We start from the raw sequence: 12693 nt of genomic DNA on the forward strand, positions 1-12693 counted from the left end.
CACAGAGGGGAAAAAATCGTCCACTTTGTATGAGCCCAGTGCCAAGCGAGCCTCTGCTCCACATTGGTCAGCCAGAAGTTTTCCCATCATCACACCCTCCATCACTCACGACCAGATACTGGCTCTCCAAAGGTCCCCACGTCAAACCATCAGCAGGCAGACAACGTATACATGTTCTGCATGAGCAACGAGGGAGGTCGAGTGTGAACATGCTCTAAGAACTGAGTCCAGTACAGCCTTCCTCCCCCACCACACCCCAACCCTATGAAAATTTTGCTCTCAGCAGCTCTGCTGAATTCACTCTTCAGGTCCCCAATCTAGAGCTATTCTTTCAGCCCAAGGGAAGACCATAAGCATTGTCTGTCCTTTGAATTGCTTCCCTAATGCCACACTGGAAAGGATCTCAAAACACTCCCTAGAGCATGAATCTTATAAAAACAACATGTAGGAGAATATTGTTTCCCCTTCACAGGGCACACAACATTTTCAGAATGGATCCCTGCCACTGCAAATGCAATCCAAATTCCAAATCCATGTATTAGTACAGTTGGGCTCAGCTGGAGTCAGATAATCTTAAAAGAGATTAAGTGTTTGGGATGATTACCTGGGATTTTAAGGCCAGGAGGCAAACTTTATCTTGTGGACACAAAGATCTTAAAACAAGTAAAGTCCAAAGAACAGTAGAGTTCTATTTAAAAGGAAAAATAAGCATTTATGAACTAGACACAAGTATTTTAAGGATGCAAAATCCATTCTTCTCAGCCGCAATTTCCATACTGGGTGCAGTAATAAGACAGATATTGGTACAGAAATATAGGAATATGCAAACATTTCTTTTTTTTTTAATTTTTATTTAATAATTACTTTATATTGACAGAATCCATGCCAGGGTAATTTTTTTTACAACATTATCCCTTGCACTCGTTTCTGTTCCGATTTTTCCCCTCCCTCCCTCCATCCCCTCCCCTAGATGGCAAGCAGTCCTATATATGTTAGATATGTGCAAAAATTATTTCAAAGAAACTAACTTGAAAGATTAGGAAACGTCAAAAAAGAGACTAATGGCAGTCTAAAAATGTTATTTTGTCTCTAGTAGATCCTAAAACCTGGGACACCCAACAGGAAAAGTGCCAAGTAGAATATTTTCTTTAATAAAAGCTTTTTATTTTCAAAATATATACAAAGATCCTTTTCAACATTCACCCTTGCAAAACTTTGTTTTCCATATTTTTCTTTCTCCCTTCCCTTAGATGACAAATAATCCAATATATGTTAAACATGTGCAATTCTTCTATACATATTTCCACAATTATCAGGTACACAAGAAAATAAAAATCAAAAGGGAAAATAGTGAGAAAGGAAAAAAGCTAGCAAACAACCACAAAAAAGGTGAAAATGCTATGTTGTGCTCCACCTCAATCCCATAGTCCTCTCTCTGGGTGCAGATGGCTCTCTCCACCTTGAATCACCTCATTGTTGAAGGGAGCCATGTTCATCAGAATTGATCATCATACAGTATTATTGAAGTATGTAATGATCTCCTGGTCCTGCTCATTTCACTCAGCATCAGTTCATAGAAGTCTCTCCAAGCCTTTCTGAAATCCTCCTGCTGTCATTTCTTACAGAACAATAATATTCCATAACATGATGAGTCCTCAGAAATGCAAAGGGCCCAAGTGAAGCACAGGAGTTAGCTTCACTGAGGTCCCAGAAGCAGGTGATCTTTACCAGTCCCCAGGGTTCAAAGACATTGTTCTGAGATGATCTGTCTCCTCAATGGAGGAAATGCCCGTGTGACCCCACCTAGTTTCCTGAGGAACAATTCTGTTTTAGATGCCAGGCTAGGAGTGTGTGAGATGGAGACAGAGACACAGAGATAGAGAAAGACATGGAGACAGAGAAAGAGACAGTGTGAGAGATAGAGACGAAAAAGGTCTGGGAGACAGAGAGATAAAAATAGGAGAGACAGAGAGGAAAAACAGAGGGACCGGGGGAGAGAGACACAGAAACAGAGACAGAGACCTGATGCCTCTGGTATAGCAGCTTCTTCCCAGGGTCTCTTCCTTCAGAAATCTGAAGTCGGGTTTGGCTTCTTCCATCTTTTCCTTCACAATTGGAAGCCTGAAAGGTGACTGGGACCCAGAATAAGCTGAGGAGGCCTGCAAAGAATGAGGATCTAGCTCTCCTGCTGTCACCAGCTACGCCTTGCCTCTCATGAGGGGCACTGAACTCCACCCAGTGGGCATTGGGACTTGGGTTATATAGAACAAATTTTAAAAATCCACATTCAGAGGGATGGAGAGTCCTCCTGTAGCGGGCAGGATTGTGGCTGAAGCGTGAAAAGACAAGAGGGAGTACGGCAGGAACACAAAGGTAGTCGGTCAGAACACCGGGAATCGGGGAATGTGCATCCTGTTCCAGGAGCCACCAAGAGGCCGGCATTGTATGGGGGAAGGTGAAAAGTGTAAAAAAGACTGGACATGGAGGTGGGGAGGGTCTTGAAAGGCCAAATGTAGGATCTAATACTTGATCCTGAAAATGAACTGGAATCACTGAAGTTTTTTGAGGGGGGAGGAGATTATGGCCTGTGATTTAGGAATATCATTTTGACAGCTGAGTTGATTTATTTAGAGTCAGGAGAGACTTTTTGGAGAATGGGCACACTAATGCACTGATGGAGCTGGGAGCCAGTATGATCATTTTAGAAATCAATTTGCAATTATGAAATAAAGCGGCTAAAGTTTTCATACCCTTTGACTCAAGAGGTTCCACTATTAGGCTTATACCCAAGGAAACCATTGATTGTTAAGAAAGGCTCACAAGTACCAAAATATTTATAGCAGCACCCTTTGTGATAACAGGGAATTGGGGACAAAGTCAACGCCCATTTATTGGGAAACTGCCAAAGAAATTTGGAATGAATATAATAGGATATTACTGAAATGTAAGAAATTATGAATATGAGAAATGAAGAGAAGCATGGAAAGAACTATTTGAACTGACACAGAGTGAAATAAGCAACACCAAGAAAACAATATATACAATAATACAACATAAATGAAAAGAACTACCAAAAATCCAAAAGTGAATGTTGCAAAATTATTTAAAAAAAAAAAACAAAAAAACAAGTGTAGCATGAAAGAAGAGATATGGGAATAAACTTTCACCTTATTTCTTTGCAGAGGTTGGAGTCCCACCAGTGTGCATATTCTCAAGTGTTTTCAAAGAATTGATCAATAATGTTGATTTTTTTTCCTCTTCTTTTTGTCTTTGAAAAATACTACTTGTTACATGGGATAGCTCTCTGGGCAGGGAAAGGAGAGGGATACTAGAAAAAATTGGGAGGATGCAAATAAAATAAAATATATTTTATTTATTAATGTAAAATAAAATGTATTTAATAATGTATTTAAAATAAATATTGGCAAATATTTCATTAGCATCTTTTATGTATACAAGTGTATTTATAGCAAAAATAACTTTAATAAAAAATAATCAGTGGAAACTAATGGCTCTATAATACTGGATTAATATGCTTAAAACATGATTTCCTACAGTAAATAATCTATTAGTGTTTCTTCTTATCTGAATCCCCATAAAAACAAAAGTAGCCAAGCAGTCTTGTCACTGAGTGAGGATGCAGATAAGTGATATTATAGTGCATAGAGGGCTGGGTTTACAGTCATTAAGACCCGAGTTCAAATTCATCCTCAGACACTTAACAAAGTATGTAACCCTGGGCAAATCACTTTATCTCTGTCTTAATCCACTGGAGAAGGAAATATGAAGTGCCCCATTATCTCTAACAACATATGCTCCATGGGGTCATGAAAATTTATCCATGATCAAATAACTATCACAGCAACTTGTCATTGAGTCACATCACAATCTAGTCATTCAGTAAAATTCTACAAAACAAATATTTGTGTGCTTAATATTTGCCTTGGCAATGTATTAGATACTGTGGGTGGGTGGGTCACATCATGAAGCATATACTTTACTACAAAAATTAGGAATTTTTTTATGGTTTATATATATACATATATATATTATTTTATAATAACTTTTTATTGACAGAATCCATGCCAGGGTAATTTTTTTACAACATTATCCCTTGCACTCGCTTCTGTTCCGATTTTTCCCCTCCCTCCCTCCACCCCCTCCCCTAGATGGCAAGTAGTCCTATATATGTTAAATATGTTGCAGTATATCCTAGATACAATATATGTTTGCAGAACCGAACAGTTCTCTTGTTGTACAGGGAGAATTGGATTCAGAAGGTAAAAATAACCCGGGAAGAAAAACAAAAATGCAAATAGTTCACATTCATTTCCTAGTGTTCTTTCTTTGGATGTAGCTGCTTCTGTCCATCATTGATCAACTGAAACTGAGTTAGGTCTCTTTGTCAAAGAAATCCACTTCCATCAGAATACATCCTCATACAATATCGTTGTTGAAGTGTATAATGATCTCCTGGTTCTGCTCATTTCACTCAGCATCAGTTCATGTAAGTCTCTCCAAGCCTCTCTGTATTCATCCTGCTGCTCATTCCTTACAGAGCAATAATATTCCATAGTATTCATATACCACAATTTACCCAGCCATTCTCCAATTGATGGGTATCCATTCACTTTCCAGTTTCTAGCCACTACAAACAGGGCTGCCACAAACATTTTGGCACATACAGGTCCCTTTCCCTTCTTTAGTATCTCTGGGATTATAAGCCCAGTAGAAACAAAGTATGCACACTTTGATAACCCTTTGGGCACAGTTTTAAATTGCTCTTCAGAATGGTTGGATCAGTTCACAGTTCCACCAACAAAGTATAAAGTGTTCAGTTTTCCTATATCCCCTCCGACATTCATCATTATCTTTTCCTGTCATCTTAGCCCATCTGAGAGGTGTGGGATGGTGTAATCTCTCTAAAACATTTTGTTCTTTGTTGAGGTTTTTTTGGGGTCTCTGGGAGCAGCCTTCGTTTCAGTTCAGTAATCACCACAGGAGTAGCCAGGGATTTAAGTCCAAATCCTTTATTGTCTCTTTCAAAGTCCTATGTCCTTCATTTGGGGCTCTGCTAGTTTTCTGGAGGCCTTCCAAAGTCTTGGTTTCAGGGGGAAAGTGAAGGAGCGAGAGCCTGCCACCTAGGTGGTGTGAGATGGGATGAATCTGTCTGAGTCCAAGGGTTTGTGTTCCAGTCTTTAGCCTTCAGCCCACTTGTCTCTGAATCTCCCTGACTGAGGCTTCTCTAGCTTATATGCCCCACACTGAGTACAAACCAATCATTATATCACTAGAAAACCATTATTTGTTGTAGGATTCAATCAATGCTAAACTAGATTTAACCATTATCTCCTCAATTCCACTTAGTACCTTGTTTCAAGTTCTGGCTCATAACATCTCCTTGTAGGATTAAGTCAATCATACTGAACCATGCTAAATTAGATGACTATTGTCTCTCTCAATTCCACTGACTTAGTAACTTATAAGAATCCTTTGTTTCAAGTTCAGAGTTCTGTCCCATAACATAGTGGTACCTCAAAGTTGTCTTAATTTGTATTTTTCTGATCAATAGTGATTTAGAGCATTTGTTCATATAGCTATAAATGATTTTAATCTTTTCATCTGAAAATTGTCTGTTCATATCCTTTAATCATTTATCAATTGGAGAAAGGCTTGAATTCTTATAACTTTAAGTCATGTTCTCTATATATTTTAGAAATGAGACTTTTATCAGAACCCTTAGATGTAAAAAGTTTTTCCCAGTTTATTGCTTCCTTTCTAACCTTGTCTGCATTGATTTTGCTAATTTATTTGATTTTTATATTATCTCATTTCAGAATATGCTCCTTCCCATTTCCCTATTAATAGAGCCATCTCTTGTAATAAAAAATATGCTTTCAAAATAATTTTGTGTTTTAGAGATAAAAGGATGGATTTGAAACCAGAAGACTATCTGCTGGCACTGTGCTCTGGGACAAATCATTTATTCTATTTTAAAATTTATGTATTTATTTTTTAAATTAACTTTTAAAAATGTAAGTTCCAAGTTCCCTCCTCTATCCAGTTCCTCTGATATACACTGAGAAGAGAAGCAATATTATATTGATTATAGATGTGAAATCATGCAAAATATTTCCACATTAGCTATGTTATCAAAAAAAAAGCAAGAAAAATAAAATGAAAAAAATTTAGTCTGCACTCAGAGTTCATCAGTTCTTTCTCTGGAGGTAGACAGTATTTTTCATCATGAATTCTTCAGAATTGTCATGGATCATTTTATTGATTAGAGTAGAAGTCATTCCCAGTTGATCACTGTTACAATATGCTGTTGCTATGTACAATATTATCCTAGTTCTACTGATTTCACTTGGCATCAATTCATGTTAAGTCTTCCCAGATTTTTGTAAAATAATCTTGCACATTATTTCTTATAGCAATATAATATTCTATCACAATTATATAACTTTTTCTGCCATTCCCCAATTAATGGACATCTTAGAAAAGTCATTCTTTAACTTGATTATTCATTTGAAAAGTGATAACAATAGATCATTTTGCTCATCTCATAGAATTATCAAGGAACAAATGAAATAATGTCATATATTTTGTAAAACCTTAAAGAATTATATGAATGCAAGATTTCAGGGAAAACTTACATACATATATAGAGAGAGCACTGCAAACCAGCATATAAGAGAGTTTTGCATTAAATATCATCATGGGTGTGTTTCTAGGTAGTCATTTTGATACTCTTTGTGGCATTCTCACTTTGTCCCACCCTCAGATGTACTCTGATGTTGCTGTTAAGAAAGGTGAACCTTTGGATTAGTGGAGCCAAGCTGGTAAAGAAAAGGCAGCTACTTACCTGAGCTTTCCCACAACCCCCTCCAAACATTTAAAATGATGCTGTAAAACCATTCCTGGAACAGCAGAATGATGGTGTGAGAAGGTCGGCAGGAAAGGTCTATTGCAGGTGGAATAGTTTGCAGGCCAAACCAGGATCAGGCCTTGGGAGCCATTGAATCAACATAATTTGCTGCAGAGCTCTCAGCCTGCAGACAGGAAAGAGGTTGAACAACTAAGAGATTACAGGATCTATTTGCTGGCACTGGGGGCAGCACTCTGTTACTCTGCATCACAGTCCTGGGTGGCACACTGGAGTTTGTGACCACAGTGACAGGGATCCTCAGAGCAGAAAAGAATGCTTGTGATCACTCACAGATCAGACTGCAGGACAGGAAAGTAGTAAACCTCTCTCCTTAGATCATATCACCTTGGAATCTCACCTGAATCTTAACCCCTGAAAAATTACAGCTCCTTGGAAGTACCTCTGAAAACGGCTACACAAAACCCTTGAAACTCGGAAAAGTGTGCATTCCACCTTGGAAGCACAGTCTTACTTAGAATAGGAAAGTGAGCAAACAATAGAAAAAATTCTTCCATAAAAAGTTACTATAGTGACAAGGAATCTCAAAATACTCAGAAAATAACAAAGTCAAAGCGCCAATGTCCAAAGACTCCAAGAAAAATATGAATTGGTTTCAGACCATGGAAGAGCTCAGAAATGATTCTGAAAATTAACTAAGGGAGGTAGAAGAAAATTTGAAAAGAGAAATAAAAGTGATGACAGCAAATCATGGGGAAAAAAGTCAATAGCTTGGAAAAGGAGACACAAAAAATATTGAAGAAAACAACACCTTAAAAACAGACCACGTCAGAGAGATACAAAAATCCAATGAGAAGAATAACTTGAAAAGCAGAATTGGCCAGATGGAAAAAGAAGCACAAAAATGCACTGAAGAGAAAAACTTCTTAAAAGTAGAATTGGCCAAATGGAAAAGGAGATACAAAAGCTCACTGAAGAAACTGATTCCTTAAAAATTAGAACTGAGCAAAAGAAAATGAATGACTTTATGAGAAATCAAGAAACAACAAAACACAACAAAAAGAATGAAAAAAAAAAGTGAAATATCTCACTGAAAAAACAACTTCACTGAAGAATATATCCAGGAGAAATAATTTTAAAATTATTGCCTCGTTATTAGGGCAGGTAAGAAAAAAAGAGCCTGGATATCATCTTTCACGAAATTATCAAGGAAAATCCCCCTGATATTTTAGAACCAAGAGGATAACATAGAAATGGAAAGAATGCACTTATCACCTCCTGAAAGACAATTCCAAAATGAAAACTCTCAAGAATATCATAGCCTAATTCTAGAGCACCCAGGTCAAGAGAATATTGTAAGCCAGAAAAAAACAATTCAATTCAAGTATTGTGGAACCATAGTTAGGATAATACAAGATTTAACATCTTTTACATTAAAGGATAGGAGGGCTTGGAATATAATCTTCCAGGTGGCAAAGAAATTAGGATTACATTCAAGAATCACTTACCCTGCAAAACTGGGTATAATCATTCAAGGGGGGAAATGAATATTCAATGAAACAGGATTTTCAAGTATTCTTGATGAAAAGACTAGAGCTGAATAGAAAATCTGACTTTCAAATACAAGACTCAAGAAAAGTAAAAAAAGATAAATAGGAAAGGGAAATCATAAGTAAATGTTTACATTTTACATTCCCCAAAGGAAGGGGTAGAATGGGATAAATTATCTCATATAAAAGAAGCAAGAAAAAGAGAAGAAAAGAGAGAGGTGGGGAGGGGAGTGAATTTTACTCATCAAAATTAGCTCAAAGAGGGAATAATATGCATTCTCGATTGTGTATAGATCCATTTTATACTACAGGAAAGTAGAAGGGAAAGAGGATAAATGAAGGGGGATGAATGAAAGAAGGGAGGGCAGACTGGTTGAGATGATAGTTAGAAGCAAAATATTTTTGACGAAAGACGGAAAATAGAGAGAATAAAATAAATAGGCGAAATAGGATGGAGGGAAATATATTTAGCAATCAAAACTGATAAATTTCCAAGTAAGTTTTTCTAATAAAGACTTCGTTTCTCAAATATATTGAGAACTAAGTCAAATTTGTAAAAATAGGAACCATTCCCCAGTTGATAAATCAAGAGAAATGAACAAACAGTTTTCAGATGAAGTAATCAAAGCTATAAGCATATGAGAAGGTAATCCAAAAAGAGACTAAAAAACAAAAGGGAAAATGAATTATATGTATGGAAAAACACATAGCAGCTCTTTTCTGGTAATAAGGAGTTTGAAATTGGGAGGATAGTCATTAATTAGGGATGGAATACTCTTGTGCTATAAGAAATGATGAGTAAGATGCTCTCAGAAAAACCTAGATTTATATAAACTGATGCAAAGTGAAATGTACTGTATACCAAGTAACAGCAATATTGTAAGATGATTAACTATGAATGACATTGCTATTCTCAATAATACAATGACCCAAGACAAGTCTTAAGGCCGTATGATGAAAAATGCTATCCAACATCAGAAAAAAACTGATAGTGTCTGAATACAGATTGAAGCATATTTTTTATTTTTCTTGAGGGTTTTTTTAGTCTGTGTTTTCTTTCACAGCATGATTAATAAGGAAATATATTTTGTATGACTACATGTGTATAATCTACATTAAATAGCTTGCCTTCTCTGTGGGGGAGGGATGGAGGAAGGAGAGAATTTGGAATTCAAAGTTTTAAAAATGAATGTTAAAACTTTTTTTTTAATTTAATTTTATTTAATAATAACTTTGTATTGACAGAATCCATACCAGGATAATTTTTACACAACATTATCCCTTGCAATCACTTATGTTTCCTTTTTTCCCTTCCCTCCCTCCTCCCCCCCCCCCAAGATGGCAAGCAGTCCTATATATGTTAAATATGTTCCAGTATATCCTAGATACAATACATATTTGCAGAACCGAACAGTTCTCCCACTGCACAGGGAGAATTGGATTCAGAAGGTAAAAATAACTTGGGAAGAAAATCAAAAATCAAATAGTTCACAATGAATGTTAAAACTTATAAAATACTAAATTAATTTTTTAAAAAAGGGATGAGGTTTTTTTAGGGGAAAGAAGACTGCACTGTGCAAGTTTGTTCCTAAGGAAAGAAATCTATCATTCTCTCAGTCTGAATCATATCGGGGTTATTGGATCGTAAATTACAAGATAGAAGAAAGATTAAGAGAGGTAGCTCAGAAGCATATTTTCTTAACTCTTTTGTTCAGATATCAGCTTTTCAACAAATGTTTATTAAAGCCTTTCTATGTGCAAGAAACTGTCCTGAGAGAGAAAAATTAGAACATGGAACAGATCTGTGATTTAGGAACATATCTCTGGCAATATAAAGACTGGGTTGGATAGGGGAGAAAAAAGAAGCAAGTAGATCAATAATGGAAGCTTTTATAATTCAGTCTTACCTGACTCTCAGTTTCAGATTTCTCTTCTGTAAATGAAAATATTTGCACCTCTTGCCTCAATAGGCTGTGAAGAATGCAATAAGTAAATCATAATGTGCTATATAATTGAACAATAATAAAGACATTTTAAAAAATCTTTCCTTGTCTCAAAATATATTTGTTGATTGAAACAATAAGGAGAAAATGCAAAATTTAGCTGATAAAGCAAAAGGGAAAAACCCTTTTTTGTCAATTGTGAAGCTAATTTTACATTACTGGGTCAAAATTGGCACAAGGTACCTATTTAGGAACTTTTAAATGTTATATTAATTTTTCTCTCTTCTCTACCCCAGAGAAACTTTCACAATTTACTTTTTCTGGAGGGTTTTTGGGTCCCTTTTTTTCTAAAGTACATTTTAAAGTACAAATAGCTTTGCTTGCTATGGAACTAGCATCTACAGAATTTTATGGCTTACCTTAGTTAGGTCATGGAAATTCACAGCTAGATCACACTACTGATATAAAGAAGGAAATGTTACATTCCATGTTTCTTTGTTTTGTATTGTGTCTGAGAATATTACATGGAAAATATTTAAACTGTTTTTTCCAAGTTATTTTGCTTAAAAGATTGTTGGATTTGGCAGATTTTGAATGAAAACTGAGACACAATCTTAAACAAAGTAATATCTTCTCTAAACTTGCCTTCCCTTCTGCTCTCATTTCCCTTTTCTGTTGGAGACCATCATATTCCCAGTGATTGTAATCTCAGTCATCAGCCTTTATTTCCCATTCCTCATAAAATTCTGATGACTTCCTTATCTCTCCCTTCTTTTCTCTTTTTTTTTCCATTCAAAGTATCATTACTCTCATTCAAAGCTTTATCCACATCTTTTTAGCTCACCTATTTAATTGTTAGCTTCTTATTAGTTTTTCTGTTTCCAGTCTCTCCCATTTCCAATCCATTCTCCACAAGGATATTAAAATTATCTTCTTAAGACACCAGTATGACCACATCAGCCCTCTGCTCAAAACCTTACAGGAGCTTCTGACGACCTTTAGTACAAAACACAAGCTTCTCTGGCTGGCATTTAAGGTTTTCAACCATCTGGTTCCAATCTTCTTTTACAGTCTTATTTCATATTGTTCTCCTTCCTTGTTTCTATAATCCAGGATCCATTGAATGAGTCTATATGCTGTTTCTCAGATGCAACATATATCCCCTGCCTTTATGTACCCACACAAGCTCTTTCTCACATTTGAAATTTACTCTTCACCCATACCTTTCAGAATCCTTATTTTCTTCCCATCTTCTCTGGGAAATGAGCCTTTCCTGATCCTTCCAGTGGTTGAGTCTTTTTCTCCTTGAATTATTTATGTACATATTAGAGCCTTCCAGTAAAGGATACAACAATATACTCTTTGAGTAGAGGACACCACACTGTGGGATAGGTATTGTGCATCTCTGATATCTTACACAGTGTCTTTCACTAGAAATATTAAAAATGCTTGTACTGAATTGCCTTATAGATGTTCAGTAAATTTTTCTTTTCTATTTTTTATTTGCTGAGGCAATTGAGATTAAGTGACTTGCCCAGGGTCACACAGCTAGGATGTGTTAAGTGTCTGAGACCAGATTTGATCTCAGGTCTTCCTGACTTCAGGGGTGGTGCTCTATTCACTGCGTCACCTAGTTGCTCCAGTAAATTTTTCTTAATGAAAATGAAACAATGATTGCTTCAGCATCTGTGTATTTAATTTTTTTTTTTACAATAGCTCTTTTTCAAAATATATGCAAAGATAGTCATTCCTGCAAAATCCTTGTTCCATATTTTTATCCCTTCTTCCCCACCTTCTCCCTTCCCACCTAAGACTCCCTGTCTTATAAGGCAGCAAGTAATCCAATATAGGTTAGACATGTTAGATTTCTAAACATATTTCCACATTTAATATTCTGCACAAGAAAAATCAGATCAAAAAGGGAAAAAATGAGAAAACCAAGTAAGCGAATGACCACAACAAAGATGAAAATACCATGCTGTGATTCATAGTTCAGTCCTCATCATAGTCCTCTCTTTGGAGCATCTGTGTATTTCAAAATTATTTGAGGCAGCATTAATTTGATATTATTTAGCTTTCAACTCCTTTGACTTTACTTGTTCATTCTGCTTCTTAAAAGAATGTTTAGTTCTGGGAACTATGTTTTAAGAGGAATACTGATGTGGGAAAGATTCCTTTCTAGATTCCCACCCTCTCCTAGTTAATACTGTAAATTAACCTTTAATTCACAAATCCTGGTGCCTTTGAATTCCAATAGAAGATCCCGACCTGTCCCAGCCCCACTCGGATCTGAGTCAACTTTGGGGCTACACCT

This window comes from Antechinus flavipes, chromosome 3, assembly GCF_016432865.1.
Source record: "Antechinus flavipes isolate AdamAnt ecotype Samford, QLD, Australia chromosome 3, AdamAnt_v2, whole genome shotgun sequence".
NCBI lineage: Eukaryota > Metazoa > Chordata > Mammalia > Dasyuromorphia > Dasyuridae > Antechinus > Antechinus flavipes.